Here is a 14732-nt window from a genome sequence, read left to right as displayed (position 1 = left end):
CTCCTCTCTACCTCTGTGACCTCCTAACCCCCTACCGACCCGCCTCGCCCGCCCGCCCCACCATGTTGCACTTCTCAGTATAAAGTCATTTGCAATTGGTTCATTTGGGTTTCCTGTTCTTCGATTGTAGTGTTGTGGTTTAATGACTGTTTCCTGGTACAGGAAATTCTGTGTGGGTGGAAGGAGGGCAGTTTTTTTTAAAAAAAACTCTAATTGACCAGTAAACATACTTGTAATCCGTTGTTTCTATGTACAAAATACTTTCACACAACTGGGGCTCTTGTTTCTCATGTTTTTCTTATATCGTAAGATGAAGAGAAAGCATCTTATGATAACAAATTCCTGTGACCTTTTCTACAGGGAAGAAGTTTCTGTATATTAGTCCACTAAAAGCCCAAGACACAAGCCTAACTATGACCCAAAGAAATGAAGTACAAGATAAGAAACAAACGGCATGTGAGTCTTATTTAATTGATCTACAAGAATAATTAAGTGATCATACATTAATAACTGACAAAGTCAGGGTTAGAAGAAATTGTTCAAAACGTATCTTGTGCCATCAGAATTACAACCTATTAGCAATTTACCTAGTGCAATTTACACTCTTCAGAGCACTTAACAAAGGGAGAGTTGGACACCAAGCAAAAAGTGAAAGGTTTTTAGATGTGGCTGAAGGCACAGTGGAAGAACTCTATCATTTGGAGGTTTTTAAAAGCAGAGAGAGAAGGAAAAATGTCCTGTGGTTTTGAAAGAAAGTGCCAGAGGGTAGTACAGAACAGAGTGCCTGAACACTGGCATGATTTCTGATGATCGCTAGCTAATAGCAATCAACTTTTCCCCAGAATTTCATGTAATGTGCATTAAATGAGGACAAGGTTAAGCTTGGTTATGATGCCCCAATGGACGCTCACTGTTCAGGTTCATCAATAAAGAATGGTCACTTAGGCAAGTAAGTAGAGGATGACAAGTAACCACAGGATGACAAACCTGAGGAATAGTAACCAGCATGATTTGCTACATTCAGAAGATCGGTGTTGAAAAAAAGAGAAAATTGGAGGAGGGGAAGTTACCTGGATTAAGGTATAGCCACAATATAGTATTTTACAAAAATAATGGAAATGAAATTCCAGCAACAACAACAACTTGCATTTATATAGCTCCCTTCACGCAAGGTAGAGTATCCGAGCGCTTCATGCACATATACATAATCTAATTATGTTTATTCATGAGTAGTGTGACTGAAGGATACATATGCATAATTAGATCCATAACACATGTCCAAGAAAGTGATTTACTACTAATAGTTTATAAAACATTAGTGAAATCTATGTGGATTATTGTTTTCAATGGCGGATACTTGTGAAAGATGTAGAGGCAGTGTAAAAAATATAGAGAAGGGCATCAAATATCACTATGAAGAAAAGATAAGGAATGTAAATTTATTCCCATTAGAAAAAATTGTTTCCAAGGACTTTGTGCAAGTTAATCAACAGAATCAAAACGAAGATACAAGAACGAAGGGATCACATTTTTAAACTAAAATGCAATGTAGTAAAATAAACTGAGCAATTATTTATTCACACTTGGGTTTGTGACCAGTCAGTTTGCTGTAAGCCATTGTAATATTTTAACAAATTATGTGGGGGGGTTCCAATGTGTGAAAATATTATATTAGTGTTAATAATAATAATCCTTGCATTTGATATAGTGCCTTATTATCATTAAGACATCTCAAAGCATTTCACAGAATATAATGTAAAATGAATTGACTGTGTTGTATTTTGTGGGTGTTAGTAAATGTAACCGGTCCTAAAATCAGCTTGTCATCTTTATTTTAGGAACACTGTTTCAATAGGACTATAAGGAGACATATTCAATTCTGGACATAGTAAATTTTAATATTTTCCCGTAGTTATTGATCTGGATGCAGTATGGAACATCAAAAGGAATATGTCTTTGGGAGATCTGAAAACCGCAAGGAGTTCATTATCATCTACCAATAAGTATTATTCTCGCTATGGTGGATTTAGAGGTAAGGTAGAAGTTGAAAACTTGTTTTCAAGCTATTGTACATTGCAAAGAATGTACAGCATGCAATCATGCCCAACCAATTCAAGCTGGTATTTATATTTCATACGAGTCTTCACCAATTGCCTACTCCCTCCCATACCCTTCTATTCCCTTTTCACTTATTTGAAAGTTTAGAGACCTCTTGAATGCATCTATGCTATCTAATTCAGATGAATATACAAACAGACATAATGCGCTTTTGGACAATAACAATGTTTCCAAGTGCTTTCAGCATGGGGTGAATTTGAAAGAGGATATCACGGTCATTTCCAAAAATTGATTAAACTTTAAAGATGGCTTGATGGAACTTATTCTTTAAATTGAGTGAATATTAATTCAATAGAATAATATTTGTTTCTAAATGTAATGTTGTGAATTTATTGTGAGTTATATAAAGCAATTACTTCATGCAACAGAAATTATGGGTATCGCCTGTACTTTACAAACATGCCCTTTTTTCTCAACACCCTTCCAGGTCATAGTGGAACTGGACCAAACATCCATAAACTACCAAGAACTACAGGTAACATTTCTCATTTCTAACATATTTTGCTCATCATTGCTTGTTATTAAAAGAGAAATCTATACACTTAAGGGTCTGTCTCAGAAATCCCATACTCTAGCAATGCTAGGCAAAAGAACCATGAAAACAGGCATTTGTGTACAACTACCTTTGATTCAAAAACATGAGGTCTAGTTCAAGTTACTTCAGGTCTGGGAATTGTGGGCTGCAAACCTTAGTCATGGTATTAGGACAAGGAAGGAGACTGGTATGTAAAGCATCTTCTCAAGTGGGTAAATTTCTGTCTATTTTCTGCAACTTGGGAAGTTGGAGAGTTTGAGTGTTTTCTGCAAATTGGTACATTGGAAGTTGAGCTCAAAAATAGGTGACCAGCCCAAATATTCACCCCATGTTTACTTTGAATGTAAATTTTTAAGCATGGTGTTGAAATTGAGAAGATTATTAGGATTATTAAATTATTGTTAGTTAATTATTAGCGGTGACATAGTCACACCAAACATTGGGCAGATTCACCGTGACTTATTTTTCGTCAATCAGGTATCTGACACAACAACAACAACTTTTACTTGCATAGCATCTACCACGCAGGGTAGCGTCTCAGAGCACTTGACAGTGGTGGAGCCTCCGAGCCCGGTGGGTGGGTAGGTGGGAGGTGACCGTAAGCACAATCGAAGAGGAAAGTTTTTTCATGCGGGACTTCAAAAAGGGGAGAGAGAGGGCAAGGCGGAGGGATTGAGGGAGAGTGTTCCAGAGTTCCTAAAGGATCGACCTCTGATGATGGGGCGGAGGCTGTGAAGGATAAGCAGGAGGCTGGTGCCAGTCGAACGGAGGCGCCGGGTAGTGGATTGGGGAGTGAGGAGGTCGGAGAGGTAGGGAGGTGCCAGCGAGTGAATGGATTTGAACACTAGTATGAGGATCTTGAAGTCAATCCATTTGGTGATGGGAAGCCAATGGAGACTGGCCAGAACTGGTGAGATGTGGATAGAGAGTTTGGTCCGGGTCAGTATGTGAGCGGCAGAGTTCTGAATGAGCTGAATCTTTTGAATAGTGGAGCTGGGGAGACCGGCAAGGAGTGCATTGGAGTAATCCAGGCGGGAGTTGACAAACGCATGCAAGAGGGTTTCAGCTGCATTTGGGGTAAATGGTCGGGAACGAGCAATGTGGTGGAGGTGGAAGAAAGTGGTCCTGGTCAGGGACCGGATGTGGGGAGGAAGTACAGCTGGGGGTCGAACCGGACGATTAGATTGCGCACTGGTTCGGTGAAGCTGAGGGAGAGCCCAGGGAGATTGAGTGATTTAGATCCGCAGGAGTGAAGGCGTTGACGGGACCCAAGAAGTATGGCTTCTATCAGCTGTAGGAAGTTTACACTCATTCAGGCCCCAATGTCTGCCAGACAAGCTGATAGAGCATTGCAGGACCTGGAGTTGGTACTGCAGGAGGCAAAGTAGATTTGTGTGTCATCCGCATACGTGTGAAAGTTTATCCCGTGTCTGCGAATGACATCGCCCAGAGGGAGCATATAGATAAAGAAAAGTAAAGGGCCATGGACAGATCCCTGGAGTAACCCGCAGGTGACCGGGTGGGAGCTGCAGGAAAAACCATTTGCTGAGATGAAATGGAGGCGGTTGGTTAAGTAATAATAATAATAATAATCCTTGCATTTGATATAGCGCTTTTCACATTTTCTAGACGTCTCAAAGCGCTTCATAGAATATACTCTTTGTATATTTGTGGGCGAGTGCAATCCCACTAAGGTGGATGAGGGAGGAGAGGCGGTGGAGGAGGATAGTATGGTCGACTGTGTCGAACATGGTAGAGAGATCAAGGAGGTGCTTAAGAGTATCCAAACCAAATTGAGACTTCCATACGTTCCACCTACATGGAAATTCCAGCAATAGGTGAGAGGATTCCCTGCCCCCAGTGACTGTTCTGCCCTTCCGAGTCCTGCCAATGACCCAGGCTGGCTGTGCTGTCATCAGCAGTGCCCTGGAGTACTGGAGTCAATTCCGCCATTCCGTTGCCAAACGTCAGCTTGGAGTCACTTTAGCCAGTTCTCCTAAATTGATAGAACAATGAATGTTTCATATCTTACTGAGTAATAATTTTATATAACAGAAACATCAAGTCCTAGATGAGAGCCAACTTTCTACAGCTGAATGTCAGCAAGTCCAGAGCCCTCTTGATTGGCTCACGCCAGCACCTAAGCAACTCGGAGTGGCTGCATCACCATCCAAGGATGCACACTCCATCTCACCAAGCCAGTCAGGAACCTGGATGTCTTGTTCGACCCTCAACTGTCCTTTCTCTCCCATATCCATGCCATGACCCGCTCTGCCTTCCCCCACCTCTGCAACATTGCCCAACACTGCCTCACCCCTCAGGCTGCCGAAACCCTCATACACGCATTCGTCACCTCAAGGCTCAACTACAGAAACTCCCTCCTTGTTGGCTTCCCCAACTCTTCCCTCCACAAGTTGCAGATCATCCAGAAGTCTGCAGCTTGTGTCCTCTCCCACACCAGGCTCCATGACCCCATCACCCCCACCCTCGCCCAGCTCCAATGGCTCCCCATTCCTCAAAGGATAGAATTCAAAATCCTCGTTCTCACTTTCAAGGCCCTCCACGGCCTTGCCCCCTCCTACTTCTCTGACCTGCTAACCCTCTGTCAACCTGTCCGCTTCCTCCTTTCAGCAGTCTCTAGCCTGCTCCATGTTGCCCCCCCCCCCCCCCCCCCGACCCGCCCTTTCAGCCTCTCTGCCCCCACTCTGGAACTCCATCCCACAATCGCTTTGCCTTACTCCCTCCCTTGCCTCCTTCAAGGCACAACTCAAGACCCTCTTTTTCGACACTGTCTTCAGCCGCCCTCCTACCTCTCTGTTCTCCCTCATCCCACCCCTCCACGCTCGGGTCCTGATCCCTGACTGTTTAGCACTTTACAAATGTAGCTTTGTTGTTTATATAACAGAAATATTGTCTGTGTAATACTATTACATATATAATGGAAGCCGCTTAAGACGGACACGTCGAGGCCGGCCTTTTGTCCAATTTAAGTGGTGTCCAAGTTTAATCAAATTTCTCTTACCTCTTCCTGCCCAATACAGGAGTGACGGGGGCACCTCCTCCTTCCCATTGTCATTCCCATTGTGCGGGAAGGGGATCAATTGGCAGCAGCTCCGAAGTGATTGACAGCCTGAAGCCTCTTGTGAATGGAGAGCACACCACCATTCATGAGCAGCTCCAGCTGTCAATCAATCGCCTATTCCCTCCCTTGTTTTGTCTATGTTGCTCCACCCCCTCTCTGATTGACAGCCCAAAGCTACTTGTGAATGGTTGGAGTACACTGTCAATCAATCGCAATTTAACCCCTCCCATTTCCATCCCGGAGCCACTCATGGTTGAATGGAGCCGCTCAAGACAGATGCAGTGGGTGGTTCTTTTGTTCCGATTTTTGCTCGGATTACCTGGTATATTTAAAACAGGTAAGAATACAAATGAATCAGGGCTGGGCATTTTGTCCGATTTACCCGCTGTCTGGGTTTAGCAAGCGTTCGGCTAAAGCGGATTCCACTGTATATTGTAACACTGCTGTATAATGTGGAAAGAGCAACTCTACAAAGTGCTTCTGAACACTCATTGCTATGAAAATTCATTGATGTGTAATTTAGAAATGGTACAATCTATGCAGTCAAAATTGCAGTATTGCTAAATTCATTCCTTTCCTTAATTATTACCAGCAATAGTGATTGAACACTTTATCAACTGGAAACTTATTATGATACCTTTGGGACTGAACATCCCCGCTTGACTTTGGCAGAACATTTTCACCCTCTTGTCAATACAGATTGGGAACAGCACTATCTTTGTTTTTGATATAGTGAAGTAATCATTTGTTTGATTCCTAACTGCAAGAGTTTTTTTTATTTTAAATGATTAGTTTTTTGATCTCACAGCCTAATAATAAAAGTACGATCCTTAACCATAATTGTTTAAAATGCATAATTTATGAGTCGTGTAGCTCAGTGGTTGGAGCACTAGCCTTGCAAGCGAGAGACCTGAGATTGATTCCTGGCAGAGCAAAACTTGGGCAAGTTTCCTAATTACACAAAAACCTCTGTTTATCTAGCAGTAAGTAGGAACCCAGTTGTTAGTCGATTGGCAGATCACTTTTCCGGGGGGAATAATTCCTTTAAAAATAAGAAAATAAAAATTGGCCACTGAATCCACAACTGTTTGTGGGACATTGCTGTGCGCAATTGGCTGCCACGTTTCGCCCACAAAATATACAGTCAATTCACTTTACAGCATATTCTGTGAAGCGCTTTGAGACGTCTTGAAGACGTGATAAGGCGCTATATCAAGTGGAAGGATTATTATAATTTTTGAATTAGACATGTTACAAGTAACTTTTGGAATGTATTTATGTTTACTTCAGATGTAAATCAATTTTTTTTCTTCAAACTTGAACAGAGAGTAATCTTGACAGGAAATGGTCTTCAAAATCAAAGGAAAAGCTGGGAAACAGGTCAGCTCATAATAGTATGAATGAAGAAGACTAGTTGGATTCCTAGCACTTATTTATAGTCATCTTCATCTGAACATCTTACAGTTTCATGCTTTATGTTCTTATGTTGCTAGTAAATTGAAACAATAACTATAAATTATTTAAGGTGCAAATTTGCAGATTCATCTGTGCACCTCAACAATTCTGAGATTGGTATAGAATTTAGTTTCTTATTTATTCCTGGAATAACTTATATGCCTTTCAAAGTTAATTTTTAAAGTGTCTCATATTTTCTTATTTACTGAACTTGCTTTAACTACTGTTGAGTTTGTTTAGTTTACATGTTATCTGATGAAAATGCCAATTTAAAATGTAATTTGCAATAAAAGTAAAGGCAAAACACCCTACAGTTTTTTTATTGTGTGTATATATATATAAAACATTTGTTTATGTATTTATTGCAATGGTAGATTGTACATTGTAAGAGAAATGTGCAGTGGGTAAAACTAAGCATTAGATTGGAACCTTATGGTTTCACGGCTGAGTGGTAATCCAACACCTTACTTGTTCTTTACTCAAATTCGACCTCTTTGAATCCTAACTATGACCACCTTCCCCTCCTCCCTCTCCTCCCTCTGCTGGCATCCACTCCATACCCCATTCTTGTCAAGCGCTCTGAGACGTAACCCTACAAGAAGGACACTATACAAATGCAAATAGTTTTTTCTTCAGCAAGTGAAGGGTAAGTATTACCTTCTATGTTTGGGCCACTTTCTAAAGCATCTGAATCCCCATATTCTTTGTTGAGGTTACCACGTTTGGAATGCATCTTTGTGCTGTATATAGGAGAAAATTCATGAGACACACATACCCAAGTCCAAAGAGATTTTCAATTAGAGCACTAATATGCAATTCATTGGGTTTAGATCCATTTTGATTTGTGTGATTAATTTTCTTTAGGATCATGACCCAGTATTGTATCTTGGAACAAGACCAGAATATATGAAACAGTTTACCAACCTTGCCACATCTTCACCATACATCTGGGATATTGTTGTCCCAGGGATAAAAAGCCATATTTGTTTCCAAATTCTAAGGACCACTCCTACCCACAAGTGAGCTGCAGCTCCCACTACTATTCATGAGGTAGAGAAAAAGCTAAAATGGTCTAATGGAATAGGCTAGCAACAGTTATGTTCCATTTACACTCAAGAATATTACTACAATCAATTCCAAGATGAACTGTAATTCAGCTACCCACAACTAGAGTATGTTAGAATTTACACTTTTTGTATAATGTTAGAATCATAATAGATGTTGCGAACGGGTTAACTTTTAAGTTAAGTGTGGGGGGCAACTGGACTGACAGTCATCGGATTGGACACATCTGTTTTTCTCTGTTTTTGAAAGAATAACAGGACAGCTTTGGAATAGGGCAGGGGGTCACCTCTTATCAGTAAATAACAACAAGCCCAGAGAGATAATGGTCCAAGGTACCGGTCGACACAGGATCTCGACTTAGCAATAAGTCTCTAGATTCTGACAGGGCCTGCCAAGCGACAGAAGGCAACCCTCAAGAATAGCAACTAATGAGCAAGTTGCTTAAACTGGAGGACCTTGGTACCATCCCGGGATACTGATAAGAAATAACCAGTCACTTAAAAGGAATGTACTAATGATCCCACACCACAAAATAATGAGCACCAGATACAGCCCTAAACTGATCAATCCTCTATCTTAGACAAGGACAATGTGTATGTGTGCTGAGGCACGTACAGCCCATGAGGCGTTCACGTGAACCCAGCATGATTTCGACCAGGTGATCTAATGTCCGCACCATGATTGGACAAACATCAGTATAAAAGTTCCGATAACTTTGTGTACGGGGCCGTCCCGGGTCACGGAGACAAGGATACGGGAGATGGGGCCGTTCCGGGTCGCGGAGACAAGGATACGGGAGATGGGGCCGTCCCGGGTCGCGGAGACAAGGATACGGGAGATGGGGCCGTTCCGGGTCGCGGAGACAAGGATACGGGAGATGGGGCCGTCCCGGGTCGCGGAGACAAGGATACGGGAGATGGGGCCATCCCGGGTCGCGGAGACAAGGGTACGGGAGATGGAAGACTGAGAGCCAGAAACACTGGGACTGAGGATATCGGATGAAAGATTGAAAGCTGTAAGCAAGAAGACTGAAAGCATGAAGAATCAAGCTTGTGTGCTGGAAAGACACACTGTTGAACTCGAGATATCTACGGTGGTATTATTCTGTTATAAGATCTGTTGATTGTACCGGCCTTTGGTCTGACCCATCGGGATATTGGGGAATAACGAATGAACGAATAATAATAAAACAGTCAGATATCTGGTTAAAGGAATTAGACTTTAGTTGCTTTAGTCGGTATTTCCTTACAGATTTGGCTGATTTTATTTTCTAACAGATTTCTTTACAGCACACAAGCTTGATTCTTCATGCTTTCAGTCTTTTTGCTTACAGCTTTCAATCTTCCATCTGATATCCTCAGTCTTAGTGTTTCTAGCTCTCAGTCTTCCATCTCCCGTATCCTTGTCTCCACGGCCTGGGACGGCCCCATCTCCAAAGTTAACGGAACTCTTATGCTGATGTTCGTCCAATCATGGTGCGGACATTAGATCACCGGGCCGAAATCATGCTGGGTTCACGTGAACACCTCATGGGTTGTACAACAACAAGATTCCATTTATAAAGCGCCTTTCACGTCAGGAGGACGTCCCAAGGCGCTGCACAGTTGGGTCATGACCCGAGCAGGGGGGAAATGGTCAGGGTGAGGGGAGGGATGGGAGGGAGCGAGAAGGGGGTAGATAGTCGAGAGGGGAGCTGAAGGCACGGTCAAAGAGAAAGGTTTTGAGACCGGCCTTGAAGGAGGAAAGGGAGGAGGCGGCGAAGGCACTGGGGGATAGAGTTCCAGAGCCTCGGGGCTGAGAGGCTGAAGGCCTGACCACCAATGGTAAGGCGGTTGGGGCGGGGGACGTGGAGCAGACTGGAGCCAGAGGAACGGAGGGTACGGGCAGGTAGGTAGGGGGATAGTAGGTCGGAGAGGTAGGAGGGAGCAAGGCCGTGAATGGCCTTGTAGGTGAGGATGAGGATCTTGAAATCAATCCTCTGGGGGATGGGGAGCCAGTGGAGGCGAGCGAGGGTGGGAGTGATGTGGTCCCGAAGCCTGGTGCGGGACAGTACACGAGCTGCAGAGTTCTGAATGACCTGCAGCTTGTGGAGGGAGGTGGCGGGAAGGCCGGCGAGGAGAGAGTTCCCATAGTCCAGCCTTGAGGTGACAAAGGCGTGAACCAGGGTTTCAGCAGCGTGAGGGGTGAGGTAATGCCGTAGTCTGGCGATGTTCCGGAGGTGATGGAAGGCGGTGCCAGTTGTGGTGCGGATGTGAGGGAGACAGGACAGCTCAGGGTCGAACAAAACGCCGAGGTTCCTGACTGGCTTTGAGAGGTGGAGAGTGCAGCCTTGGATGCTGATGGTGTCGGCGCCTGAATGTACGTGCCTCACACACACAAACACACTGTCCTTGAGACAGTCCGTTATCTTGTGTACATGCAGGGCAGTAGTACACATTTTGTCCTTGAGGCACTCACGTGATCTTGGGTGTAAACTCATGAGGTTCAGTCCAGTTGCCCCCCCACACTTAACTTAAAAGTTAACCAGTTTGCAACATCTATTATGATTCTAACATTATACAAAAAGTGTAAATTTTAACAAGTAGGAGGTTAGGAAATGTCATTTTAGCTTCAGTTAAATGGAAATGGCTGAATGAAATAAAAGACTATCTTCCTTTCCCGCCAAATGGTCCGATGAAAGATCTGGAACAAGTAGAAGATCTAGGATTTACATTGATTTTACGATCACTAATTCTGTCTAGCTGGGATAACTTAGGAGTTCCAATGATCCAACTCATCCTGTATAGACCTAAATATTTGTATAATGGCAATTAGCTTGTAATGTATTTGTCTTACATAGATTACATCATTGTATCAACAACAAATTGAAATTGGTGTGACTGGATTTGGTTTTAAAATTCTTATGCAATACTGGATGTATGTGAGAGAGTATCAGTGTAACAATGATTATTATTTAGTTGAAAAGGGAAGTGAGTTTCTCCTGGTGTCCTGGCTAATACTCAACCAGATAAAATTTGTCATGCCTGTTTGTGGGAATTTCTTTATGCAAATTGGTTGCCACATTTGTCAATAAAATGCACAGTCACTACACGTTACAATACATCCTGAAAAGCACTTTAAAATGGTCTCCCAATGTGAAAGGCACTATATCAAGTGTAAGGATTACTATTATTTTATTTTTACTTATGGTGTACACCATAATTCTATCCTTTGCCCTCTCCCACTTCTAATTTACATGCTAGTTCTTGGTGATATCATCCATAAGTATAGGGTTAGCTTCCTGTGCTCATGATACCCAGCTCAACCCATTTTATAAAGTTAAACGTCAACATGAATAAAGCCATCTCACTAGGAGCTCTGTGCCTCTAATTCTTATTCCATTAGCTTCTCCTGCTGCTCATTTAGGCCTAACTAAGTAGTGCACTTAGCTCATATCTATCAGTCCATCAGCAAAATCCCCTTCTCCCATCTCTAGAATTTTTCTTTTGGTCAGCCTGGCGTCTGACTTGGGGAAATCCATCACCATGCTTACGAATGCCCAATCCACAGGAGTCCTGTAGCATACTGGTTAGCACGCTCGTCTTTCAAGCGAGAGGACCTGGTTAGAGTTCCAAAGGGTAGGATCAGAGAAGCTGAAGGCCCAACCGTCGATTGTGGGGTGGGCCGGGTGGGGGAAGTGGAGCAGGCCTGAGCATGCTGAGCGGACGGGTTGATAAATGCATGGACGAATGTTTCAACGGCTTGAGGGGAGAGGCAGTGAATCAGAATCATAGAATTATACAGCTCAGAAGGAGGCCATTCGGCCCAATCTGTCTGTGCCGGCTCTTTGAAAAGAGCTATCCAATTCAATCCCACTCACTCGCTCTCTCCCTATTGCCCTGCAAACTTGTCCTCCCCAAATAATTATCTATTTCTCTCTTAAAAGCTGTTATCGAATCGGCTTCCACCACCTTTTCGGGCAATGCATTCCAGATCCGAACAACTCACTGTGTGAAAACATTTCTCTTCATCTCCCCTCTGTTTCTTTTAACAATTTTTTAAATCAGTGTCCTCGGATGACCGACCCACCCGCCAATGGAAAGAGTTTCTCCTTGTTCACCCTATTGAATCCCCTCTTAATTTTGAAAACTTCTATTAAGTTTCTTCTTAACCTTCTCTGCTCCAAGGAGAATAATCCTAGCTTCTCCAGCCTCTCCTGATAGCTGAAGTCCCTCATTCCTGGTACCATCCTGGTACCATCTCCTTTGCACCCTCTTCAATGCCTTGACATCCTTCTAAAGTTGAGAAGATGGGGGAAGGACAAACGGGTTATGGCACGGATGTGGGGTAGAAGCGACAGCTGAGGGTTAAACAAGACGCCAAGTTTCTGGACTGGCTCAGTGAGATGGAATGTGTAACCATGGATGGTGATGCTGTCAGTGCCTGAGGTGAGGAGGCTCTGACAGGAGCCAATCAGGAGAGCCTCGATCTTGTTGACATTCAACTGGAGAAAGTCAGTTCTCATCCAGGACTTGATGTCTGACAGCCATTCTGTCAGGACAGCAGTGGTCTTGGAGTCAAGGGTTGAGGCAGAGAGATAGAGTTGGGTGTCATCCTCATACACATGGAAGTTGACCCCATGTCTGCAGATGGTGTCATCAAGAGGAAGCATTATAGATATTGAAGGGGAGGGGACCAAGGACAGAGACAAGGAACAACGCAGGAGTGTGTACAAGCAATGGCTTTCCAGTGTTTTCCAGAGATTCATATCTCTCACCATCTCAGACCTGCGCACAAACCCCCAATGGTCTGTGCGGGTGTTGATGAGGACTGTCAGAGATGGGGAGATGATGGACATGATAGGGGGGTACCCTCGAGAAACTGTCAGACTGATCTGGCAGAACGCCTCGTCGCCGGCCTTATCCAACAAACATCAGGACATGGCCTGGCTGACAGTAAAAAGGCCATTTCTCATCAGGTCCTTCCTGCACCACCGGGACCTCGCCGCCACCGCATGCTGCCCTCGGGACGGCTGTGGAGTTGAGGAGACGGGGGAACACCTCCTCCTGGAGTGTACGTACACAAAGGCCAACTGGAAACAAATGGACTGGCTGCGCTCGCGGTTCATCCCTGGGGATCCGCTGTCACGGCACTCAGTGATGCACAGCCTCTTCCCGGGGGGGACACAGCATGACCGACATCGAGTGCGCCTGCAGGATCATCAGCTCGGTGAAGGCGGCCCTCGTGGTCGCCCGAAACCAGTTGGTGTACCAGCACAGCACCATGTTGGAGAGGGCCTGCTGCAGGCTCACACACTCCGCCATCAGGGACTACGCGTTTAGTGGGCGCACTGAAGCTCGGAACAGCCTCGACAACGGAAAGATGGGGCCTGACCCCAACCGGAGCCGCCCCCACGCCGACACTGGGGCTGTACCCCAACACGCCAGGGTCCCAACCCCCACGGAGGCTGACATCAGGGGGCACGTCTCGTGTGGAAGAGCGTCCCCACGAAAACAAAATGTCACGAGCAGAACAAAAGAAAGTTTGTATCTGGGTACAGATAAGGGGAATGTAACGGAAGAGGTCGCCTTTCGCGTTCGTTGTGCTTTTTGGTTGTGCCAAATCTATTCTGAATAAATAGGTATTTATTTTTTTTTAAAAAAGCGAGTATTTTGCCCCAAAATGGACATACACGTTGCATTGGAGCCAAAGCAGTGTTTGTCCCCCTGACCCCAGAAAGAAGGGGGGGGGGGGGGGGGGGGGGGAGAGAAGAGAAACCTCCCCGAACAAGTTGCTTAAACAGCGACCGCTGCTGGCAACGTGTGCGGTTGACAGGTCATGTGGATACCGAGTCAACACGATGTTCCCTGCGCGGTCTCGGAGTTTACCAGCAGTGCCAGGGGAACACATGCAGAAGTAATGGCCATCCCGGGCTGAGGAGTTACAGACTGACTCGCGTCTCAGTAAATTGGGCATCGAAATAAATATATCAGGAGAGGAGAGAGAGAGAGAGAGAGAGAGGAGTGAGTGACACAACGGAAGAAAATCAACGAGAAAAGTAAGTTTCTTTTTCCGAAATTAAAACCGACGCGAATCACGATCCAACTCGCGCGCGTGTGTGTGTGTGTGTGTGTGTGTGTGTGTTTGGGGGGGAGTGGAGCCAGAGCTTTATTTTTTATTCACCGAAAAAAAAGTCAACCCTCCAGCGAATAGCTGCATAGAAATATAATATATAATATATAATATATGATAGAGATATATATATATGTGTGTGTGTGTGTGGGTGGGTGGGGGCAAAGTTTGACAATGTTGTAAAACAGAGCCCAACAGAGCGATATCTGAATGGCCACAGAGAGATACTGAGAGAATAATAAAAGAAGTCTTTGTGAGTTGGTAACGAGCGGTTCCTCTCTCTCTCCCTCTCTCCCCCTCTCCTCCCCCTCTCTCCCCCTCTCCCCTCTCTCTCCCTCTCCTCCCCCTCTCCCCTCTCTCTTCCCC

This window comes from Callorhinchus milii, unplaced genomic scaffold (assembly GCF_018977255.1).
Source record: "Callorhinchus milii isolate IMCB2004 unplaced genomic scaffold, IMCB_Cmil_1.0 Scaffold4, whole genome shotgun sequence".
Classification (NCBI taxonomy): domain Eukaryota; kingdom Metazoa; phylum Chordata; class Chondrichthyes; order Chimaeriformes; family Callorhinchidae; genus Callorhinchus; species Callorhinchus milii.
This window is presented reverse-complemented; position numbering follows the sequence as displayed.